Source organism: Lactuca sativa, chromosome 2 (assembly GCF_002870075.4).
Source record: "Lactuca sativa cultivar Salinas chromosome 2, Lsat_Salinas_v11, whole genome shotgun sequence".
Taxonomy (NCBI): Eukaryota; Viridiplantae; Streptophyta; class Magnoliopsida; order Asterales; family Asteraceae; genus Lactuca; species Lactuca sativa.
Window position 1 is genome coordinate 16264021 of NC_056624.2, and position 10315 is coordinate 16274335.

Genomic DNA, 10315 nt, shown 5'->3' on the forward strand with positions numbered 1-10315 from the left:
TTTTTCCATTCTCACAATTCGAACCATGAAGAGGGATGCCATAATCATGATCGAATTTGAGAATGCAAACATCACAATTGCTATCTCCTTAAAATCTTCTTAGTGAAAGTGTTTCCTCACCATCATTTTCATGAATCGAAGAGAACCTTATGAAACTTAGATTTTATGGTGTATTTGTTCCTATCCATGTGAATTTGTCAAAACCGTAATAAAAATACAAGGTTATTGGCAAATTCAAACTAATATGGACTGAACTTGTTCAATCTTAATTTTTTGCCACCTGGAAGTACAAGGGCCTACTCTTGCTTCCAAGTTGTAATGCACACAATTGAGAACTCATAGAACTCGCATACATAGTTCACTTTACTGGAATAGGCACATAAACAAGAATTATGTCAGCATGATAGGTTACAAACCTCAAGTCGTGTGCTATTGATATACTACAAGATTTATTCTTTATTAGTTCTTGAAACTCTTTTAATTAGGATCTTTGAGACTCCCACTGACCTCTTAAGATATAATTTTCACTTTGTCAAATTCCATTACTTGATAACAAATATTCAAGAGTTAGTGTTGATGGGTTTTATGCATAAGAACAATCCTATGTGCTCATACAAACCCTAATGCTTGGATCTAGGTTTCTCTATTGTACATGCTTTGAATCCAAGACTAATAAACTTAGATCTAACATATTATAAACTGAATTAGGGTTTAGAGAATTACCTTTGATTGTTATATAGCAATAACAATCAATTCCTTGCTTGGATTGGCCTTAGAAAGCTTAGTGCCTCAAGTGTTGCACCTCTAATGGAGTCACAAACACCTTATGCAACTTTGATGAAGAGGAGAAGAAAGGGAGGCACCAAAAACGGCTGGAAACCCTAGAGAATCAGTTGTACACGTTTTTGGAGCCTAAGGGGTCCTTTATATACTTGTCTGGGCTGCTAGGGTTTCAGTCAAAACCCTAATGGACAGCTTAAACTCTAAGCAACCCATGGAACCTTCTGGATAAGGCCATGGACGAAAATATGATGGGCTTCCATCATAATTTCGTTCACCCCTTATTCCTTTAGTATTCCTTAGCCCAATAACTCAAGTATCCAATAATTGCAGTCTAGTCCCCTAAGTTTAATTAATCTCTTTTAGCCACAAACTTAATTATCAATTAATTCTTGACTAATATTAATTAAACAATATGATTTCTCCTTTAATATATTATTCTCATAATATATTAATAAATCATATTTAAACCTTTCTCTCCTTAAATCATCCTACATATTGCTATGGTGAAGGAAACCCAAAAGGACCATGCTCATAATCGGGTCAAGTACATACCAAAATAGTTATGGACTTAGACACTAATCCAACAGTCTCCCACTTGGATAAGTCTAATAACTATTTTCCGTATGACTTCAGAACCTGATCATCAATCGTAGCTTTCAAAAGCCGCTGTCAACTCTGATTGATATGTGCATAATTAGTTAATTATTTAACATATATTCTTAGTTATTTTTTGATTAATTATGAGAATAATGTGGACAAAAGGTACTTAAAATGTTGTGAATCGTGTTTTCAGTCCAAAAGATATGCTTGGAGGCAAAAAGGAGAAAAGGAAAGCAAGTGAAGATTAAAGAGTGAAAGAAGGAGTTCTACTCGGCGAGTAGATCGACCCTACTCGGGACTACGATATGCCAGAAGATAAATACGACTGCTAATTCAAGACGGATAAGTATGGACCTACTCGGCGAGTTGATTCTGCTACTCGCCGAGTACCCTCTGTTTTGGGATATCTATAAAAGACGAATCCTTATCCCATGGGAAGGCACTCCTGGCGATTTTTGAAGGATTAGCTGCGACTAAAAGGTTCAGAAGGCGCTAAGGAACCCTAAGCTTCAAGAGTTGGAAGAATTCAAGCAATTAGGTTAATTCTACCACTTAGACTTAGGAATTAAACATGTTTGCATTAATAAACTTTGTTTTTGTGTTTGTTTCTACTGCAACTATGAGCTAAATTCGTTTTTTGTTTCTGTTTGGGGAATACCAAAGAACTCCTATGGTTTAATTATTAATTTTTGCTTAATTGTCTATTGATGATTTATTAAATTAAGTTTGTTAAAGAACCTTATGTATTAATCACTACTATTTTCTGTTAATTGGAAGGCAATTAGGTTGAATGAACATCACTTAATTGTTAACCTCATATGTCTATGTGAATGCTAAAACATATGCTTAGAAGTAATGATTATGAAACTAAGATTAATAAGAAAATAGGAAGATTAATGTGTGAGCTTGTTTGAGAAACCATCAACAAGAGGTTAATTGAATTAATAACTTAATTAACCATTACAAATCTTATTTAATCCAAATAATTAATCTAGGGAATTAATTAGTTTAAACACTTGATCAACGCTTAAATTAGTTAATTGTCTAAGGGTTAGGAGTAATGAATATGAACCTAACTATTATAATTGGTAACCAATAGCAATTAATCCACCTTAACTTAAATAACCATAGGAGTGAATTGGTTGAAACTAAATAGAAACATCTTTATCAAATTTGGTGAATAGTTGTTGCTTTAGTTAATTAGTTAATTTAGTTTGTCTAAGTTTCTAGTCTTGCAAAACTAGAGAAAAACCCTTTACTTTTATTATTTGTTTTAGTTAAAATTAGCTATTAGTTTAATTGCCCGTTCCCTGAGTTTGATACCTCACTTATCAATCTATACCACTTAAAGACAGGTTCACTGCCTTTGTGTGCTCAAATTATTAAGTAGGGATAAAACTAGTTGAATTTACACACATCAAGTTTTTGGCGCCGTTGCCGGGGAACGGTTCTCAATAATGAAGCTAATTCCTAATTTTTTCGATCCTTTGTGTGAGTTTACTTGCATAAAGTTCATTTATTGCAATTTAGTAACTAGTAATTAGGTTTTAGTATCTGTTTTAGTTAGGTTAAAACTTAAAACTTTTTTTTTTTGAAATATCACTGATACTCGCCGAGTGTACTCGCACCTACTCGGCGAGTAGCGGTTTAGTCAGCAATTTTTTTTTACAATCTTTTTGTTCTTTTTACGTTTTTTTTATTTGATCAATTTCAGGACTCTCATGACCAGAGGAGCAAACACACCACTGGTACCCCCGTTTGAAGACCCCGAATCCGCATTGAAAAGAAACAAAGGGAAGGACGTGGAGAGTTCAAGCACACCAAAGAAATCACCATTGTCCAACTTGAAGACTGTTTTTGGGAAAAAGAAGAGCAGTAAATCAGGAGCTTCTAGCGCTTCCTTGATAATTGAGGAGCCAATTCAAGAAGATATTGGATACGAGACCGAGGAAGAAGAGGAGGCAACGTACGAACAAGAAACCGAATCGGAGGAAGAGTTAGCATTCACTATGGCTAACATTGATGAAATTCCCTGGGAGAATGGAAGAAGAGGATGCGCGACGACCATGGCCCGGGACTTGTGCAACCCGCAATTCCCGCAACTGCTACCTTCGAGCTAAAAGGTCATATCCTAGCTTCGCTCAAGGAAATACCTTTCTATGGGAAAGATCATGAAGATGCCTACAAACATTTGGATGAAGTAAATGATGTTGCTGATTACTTCAACATTCCAAATGTAACTCGCGAAACTCAACTACTTCGGATGCTTCCGGTAACCTTCAAGGGTGCTGCTAAAGACTGGCTCAAATCACTTCCCCCCGGGTCAGTCACTACTTGGGACAGAATGAAGGAAGAATTTATTGATCACTTTTGCCCACCATCCAAAATAGCCAAACTCAAGAAGGCCATTGCAAACTTTGAACAACAAGCTGGAGAGTCTTTATATGAAGCATGGGAGAGGTACAAAAGTCTGCTACGAAATTGCCCACACCATGATCTAAACAGCCAGCAAGAAGTTTCCATCTTTTATGATGGAGTCAATATCACAACCTAGCAGTTGCTAGACTCACAAGGCCCACTTACAAAGAAGCCACCCCCGGTGATTAAAGAATTGATTGAAGAATTCTCTAAACACTCTAGAGAATACCACAACCCTAGGAATGATGTCACGAGGGGAGCCGCGTACGCTGCTACTGAAGATTTATCCGTGGTCATGGCCATGTTAAAAACCATGGATAGGAGAATGGACAAAATGGATCAAACTATCCATGCCCTACGAGTGGGTTGTGAAAACTGCAATGGACCTCACCTCACTAGAGATTGCGATTTGGATGAGAACGGCAACAAAAAGGCACAAGTATGTTATTCGAGTGGTGACCGGTATGATGAGGACTGGCGCAAACAAAAGAAGGACTGGCTGCCTTACGAAGAGTATAAGAAGGCCAAGGAGGAGAAGTACAGACAAAAAGGGAGAGTCTTTTACCAAAAGGAGGAGCCGGTGCAAGAGAAGAAGCCAAGCTTGGAAGATATGCTAACTAAATTTGTGGCCGCTTCTGAGAAAAGACATAGTGACCATGATGTTGCTATCCAAGAAACAAGAACAATGCTCAGGAACCAGCAAGCATCCATCCACAACATAGAAACGCAGCTTGGGCAACTTGCTCAACAACTAAACCAAAGGTCACCGGGTGAGCTTCCTAGCAAAACCGAGAACAACCCACGAGGCGCACAAGTAAATATTGTTACCACAAGAAGTGGGAAGATCATTACTCCCCTGGCCCCCATTCGAACTGAAGCAACCAAGGACTCATAGAAGGAAGGAACGGAAGAACAAGTCAAAAACCAACACTCACAATTTGAGAGTCCTACTCGCCGAGTAGGACCGATGGACTCGACGAGTACCCCTGCTAAAACAAATGAACAGCCGCCCTTGAAACCATACCAGCCTCCAATGCCATACCCAGCCCGAGCCAAGAAAGAGAAGCAGGAAGAGGAATATCAGAAGTTTCTTGATCATATTAAAACTCTTCAAATCAACATTCCTTTCATTGAAGCCGTCATGCAAATGCCCAAGTATGCAAAGTTCCTTAAGGAACTCCTCACTAACAGAAGAAAGATGGAGGAAGTGCAGAAGGTAGTGCTTAATGAGAATTGCTCCGCCGCAATGCTAAACAAATTACCAAACAAGAAGGGTGATCCGGGGAGCTTAACTTTGCCTTGCCAATTTGGCAACTTGGCTGCAATTCATGCCTTAGCTGATTCTGGAGCAAGTGTGAACCTTATGCCATACTCGTTCTTTAAGAAGCTGGACCTCCCGGAGCCAAGGCCAATTCGAATGGTTATTCATTTGGCAAACAAGACTGTTACTTTCCCAAGAGGCATTTGTGAAGATTTGCTAGTGAAAGTAGACAAATTTGTCTTCCCGGCTGATTTCATCATTCTCGACATGGAGGCGGATCCGCAAGTGCCAATCATCCTTGGAAGGCCCTTCCTCAACACCGCCAGCGCTATCGTAGACATGAGAGATACTAAGCTCACATTGCGAGTTGGGGACGATTCAGTGACATTCGGGGTAGACCAAGCCATGAAGTACTCAAGGAGTAGTGACGACACGGCTTTCTCAATCGACATGTTTGACGAAATATTGGAAGAAGACATACCTAAAGATTCCAGCAAGTTTGCAGCTTTGGATGAAGTATTTGATCCAGAAAAGGACTTACTAGAGATTGAAAGACTGTTGGAAGAAGCGGAGTATGAAGAAATAAAGAAGCAAGCTGAAAGCCCTACTCGCCGAGTAGACCCGATCTACTCGCCGAGTACATCTGAAGAAAAGCCAGAAGTCGTGAATGCAGCCACCAACTCGCCGAGTACCAAACCTGCACTCGGCGAGTCCGTCACTATGCACAACAAATTGGAGCTCAAACCACTACCTGACCATCTGGAGTATGCCTTTCTGGAAGAAGGAAATCAGAAGCCTGTGATCATAGCCTCGGACCTATCCAAGACGGAAAAGGAGGAACTTGTACGCGTGTTGAAGAAAAGGAAAAGAGCCATCGCATGGAGCATCTCCGACATCAAGGGAATAAGCCCATCCTACTGCTCTCACAAAATCAATTTAGAAGAAGGAGCAAGGCCGGTGGTGCGACATCAAAGACGATTAAACCCGAACATGCAAGAAGTCGTCAAGAAGGAGGTGGTCAAGCTTTTGGATGCAGGAATCATCTACTCCATCTCCGATAGTCCATGGGTGAGTCCGGTCCAAGTGGTGCCCAAGAAAGGAGGAATGAAGGTCATTACCAACAAAAAGAACGAGTTAATTCCAACGCGAATGGTAACCGGTTGGCGAGTGTGCATTGATTATCGAAAGCTAAACGATGCCACTCGCAAAGACCAGTTTCCCCTTCCCTTCATAGATCAAATGTTAGAGAGACTATCGGGCCATAGCTACTATTGCTTTTTAGATGGGTTTTCAGGGTATTTTCAAATACCCATAGACCCAATGGACCAAGAAAAGACCACCTTTACATGCCCCAGTGGGACTTTCGCCTATAGACGCATGCCATTTGGACTATGCAATGCACCTGCGACATTTCAAAGGTGCATGACCGCCATATTCCATGATATGGTGGAAAAGTTCATGGAGGTCTTTATGGATGACTTTTCTGTATTCGGATCTTCTTTCAATGACTGCCTCACAAATCTTGACTCAATGCTTGCTAGATGTGAGAAAACCGACTTGGTCCTAAATTGGGAAAAGTGTCACTTCATGGTCAAGGAGGGTATAGTTTTGGGACATAAAGTCTCTAAAAAGGGAATTGAGGTGGATCGGGCAAAGATAGACACCATTGCCAAATTACCCCCACCAACTAATGTGAAGGGCATTAGAAGTTTTTTGGGACACGCAGGTTTTTACCGGCGTTTTATAAAAGATTTTTCCAAAATCACGAAACCTCTAACACAATTATTACTAAAAGATGCACCCTTTAATTTTACTAAAGAGTGTTTAGAGGCATTTGACTTTCTAAAGGAAAAATTAACTAATGCCCCGATCATTATAGCACCAAATTGGAACTTACCCTTCGAGATCATGTGTGATGCTAGTGACTATGCACTAGGAGCGGTCCTTGGACAAAGGGTTGATAAGCACTTTCAACCCATCTATTATGCAAGCAAGACCTTAAATCCTGCCCAAGAGAATTATACTACTACTGAAAAAGAACTGTTAGCCGTGGTTTACGCTTTTGACAAGTTTCGCCCTTACTTGGTTTTATCTAAAACCACTATTTTTACTGACCACTCGGCTATCAAGTATTTGTTTTCCAAACAGGATGCCAAGCCAAGACTAATACGATGGGTGCTGCTTCTTCAAGAATTCGATATAGAGATACGAGACAAGAAAGGAATGGAGAACGTAGCGGCCGATCATTTATCTAGGCTCGAGAACCCGAAATTGCAAGAAGATAAGGATGGAGACGACTTTCCGGATGAATACATTATGGTGTCCGTGGGAGAGGAGCCATGGTTCGCAGACATAGCTAACTATTTAGCTACAAATTACGTTCCGAAGGATTATAGTAGTCAGCAAAAGAAGAAATTCTTTGCGGAGATCAAATATTAGTTTTGGGACGATCCATACCTCTTTCGAAGCTGTGCGGATGGAATTATAAGAAGATGTGTGTTCGGGAAGGAAAGTCGAAGAATACTAGAACACTGCCATAGCGGGCCCACGGGAGGACATCATGGAGCACACTATACCGCAAAGAAGATCTTTGACATTGGGTTCTATTGGCCTACAATCTTCAAAGATGCAGCCCAATATGTCAAAGAATGCGATGCTTGTCAAAGGGTGGGAAACATTTCATCTCGAAATGAGATGCCACAACATAGCATTCAAGTGTGTGAGGTGTTCGACGTGTGAGGCATTGACTTCATGGGAACTTTTCCCACCTCCAAAGGAAACAAGGACATCCTAGTGGCGGTAGATTATGTTTCGAAATGGGCGGAGGCGCAGGCTTTACCTACAAATGACCGACGGGTAGTGGTACGATTCTTAAAAAAACTATTCTCCCGGTTTGGTGTTCCGAAGGCCCTAATTAGTGACCGTGGCACACACTTTGCCAATGATCAATTGGAAAAGGTGCTCAAGAAATATGGGGTGACCCATAAGTTCTCCACGTCATACCACCCGCAAACGAGTGGACAAACTGAAGTGACCAATCGAGCTTTGAAGCGTATTTTAGAGAAGTCGGTGGGAAGCAACCGCAAGGAATGGTCGGATAAATTGGATGACGCGCTATGGGCATTTCGTACCGCTTTCAAAACACCTATTGGTACTACACCATATAGGTTAGTTTATGGAAAGCAATGTCATTTACCGGTTGAAATCGAGCATAAGGTATATTGGGCGTTAAAGAGGTGCAACTTTGACATGGAAGAATTGAAGACCAACCGTCTAATGCAAATGAATGCCCTTGAAGAACTCCGAAATGAGGCTTATTCTAGTTCATGGCTCTATAAAGAAAAGACCAAGAGATGGCATGACAAAAGAATCAAAAGCAAAGACATCCATGAAGGCCAAAAAGTACTACTTTTTAATTCTCGATTAAAACTTTTCTCGGGCAAACTCAAATCAAGGTGGGATGGTCCCTTTTTGGTCAAGACGGTGTTTCCTCACGGGGCTATAGAATTGATCTCAAGAGACGGCACACCATTTAAAGTCAATGGTCATAGAGTGAAGAAATATGAAGAAGGAGTCCCCCGAAATGAAGGATTGGAGGAGCTGCTACTGTGCGGAATCGCAAACACGTAGATGGGGCGGAGTCCAGCTAATGACTCCATCAAAAGAAGCGCTTCTCGGGAGGCAACCCGAGTTTCATGTTTGCATTTTCTTTCCTTTTCTTTATTTTTCATATTGTTTTTTTTTTCATTCTTCTTCATTTATTCTATTTCTCTAAGTGCTTGAGGACAAGCTATACTGTGAGTGTGGGGTGGAAGGGCTAAACAAAGGAATCCATACAGTAAAATTGGCAAATTTAAAAAAAATTTCAACCTGAGACATCTACTCGGCGAGTATATCGACTATACTCGGCGAGTAAATGTTCACTTACAGCCAAAAGTCGATAACACGCGTGTCTACTCGGCGAGTAGATCCATTCTACTCGGCGAGTAGCCGGTTAAAACCCAGTAAATTAAAACCTGTAAAAATTATTATTACTCACCAATTCATCCCCACACTCGCCGAGCATATCCTCTCAGCCGCATCTCTAAGTGTTCTTCAAGATCTCTCCAATTTTCTTCTTCTTTCTCTTCATTCAAGCAACAAGGTAACATCTTTACCCTTTAATTTTATGAAAGGTCCAATCTTTATCACATATCTTCCCATATTCGTTATGATTTCGGATTTGGGGAGTTTTTCCCAATTTTTAGGGCTTTGATTTACTCATGAATTAGAGGTTGTTTGGAGTAATTTCTTCAAGATCTATGGTTAGATAAGTAATTACAACAAAACCCTATGAACAAATTGGACTATTACACAGCTTACACAGATCCGATCTCGATCTGTCAAAAAGTTCATACTACTCGGCGAGTATGTTCGTGTACTCGGCGAGTAGGTCCCAATCAGATCAAAAATTTTCCTGTTTTAATTATGGGGTGTTGTTTGTTGCTGTGTTCTTGGTATGTTTATGCAGATAGCATGGCAAGGAGAGGACAGTCATCACGTGGAGGAGGCCATGGTGATATGCCATGGTTAGCCTTTCAACAAATCACCTCCAAATCCTCCAAAACTCGAGCCCTAAGCAGGTTGGAGGCGCTGCGACAGAAAGAAATCCACTTGCCCAATGCAGTGGATTGGGGATGGATGGGCAATGTCGGCTTGGAAGAGGAACTTACTCCATATTTGGTGAAAGATTGTAACTTGGGTTATGCCAACATCACTTGTGATGGTTGGTTGCAATTGTTTAAAATCCAAGAGCCAGTATACACGGAGTTGTGCTGGGAATTCTTTGCTACCATGTCATTCCGAGGTGGTAGTGAGTATTACAATCCAAACACGATCTCGTTTTCTTTGGGAGGAGAGCTGCGACAATGCAGCATGGTTGAGTTCTCTTGGCGGTTGGGCATCTACGATCAAGACATGTCGATGACGGAATACTTTGAAGCCTTCTTGGAGAATACCTACAAAGAACTTCCCGAGGGGGTGGTGGCGTCGACATGGTGGAGTACAATTGCTAACCGGGTCTACATACCTTCCACTGCTCAAGAAGGTCATATCCGTTCTCCAATCCATCGACTCATTCACCGGTTCGTTGCAAGCACGATCAACATGCGGAAGGATTGGGACAAAGTTCCCACCCTTGATATCTTTTACTTGTGGAGTATCATCACTCCCGATGTCTTCTGCAACCTCCCGTACTGCGTTGCTAAATTTCTT

At 40.8% G+C, this 10315-nt stretch overlaps 1 non-coding gene across 1 annotated transcript; it reads right to left on the reverse strand.

Moving 5' to 3' along the window:
• Positions 1-3775: 3775 nt before the first annotated feature.
• LOC128132539 (small nucleolar RNA R71) lies at positions 3776-3882 on the reverse strand. Its single transcript, XR_008230583.1, has one exon. It is a non-coding gene; the product is annotated as a small nucleolar RNA R71 (small nucleolar RNA).
• Positions 3883-10315: the final 6433 nt, after the last annotated feature.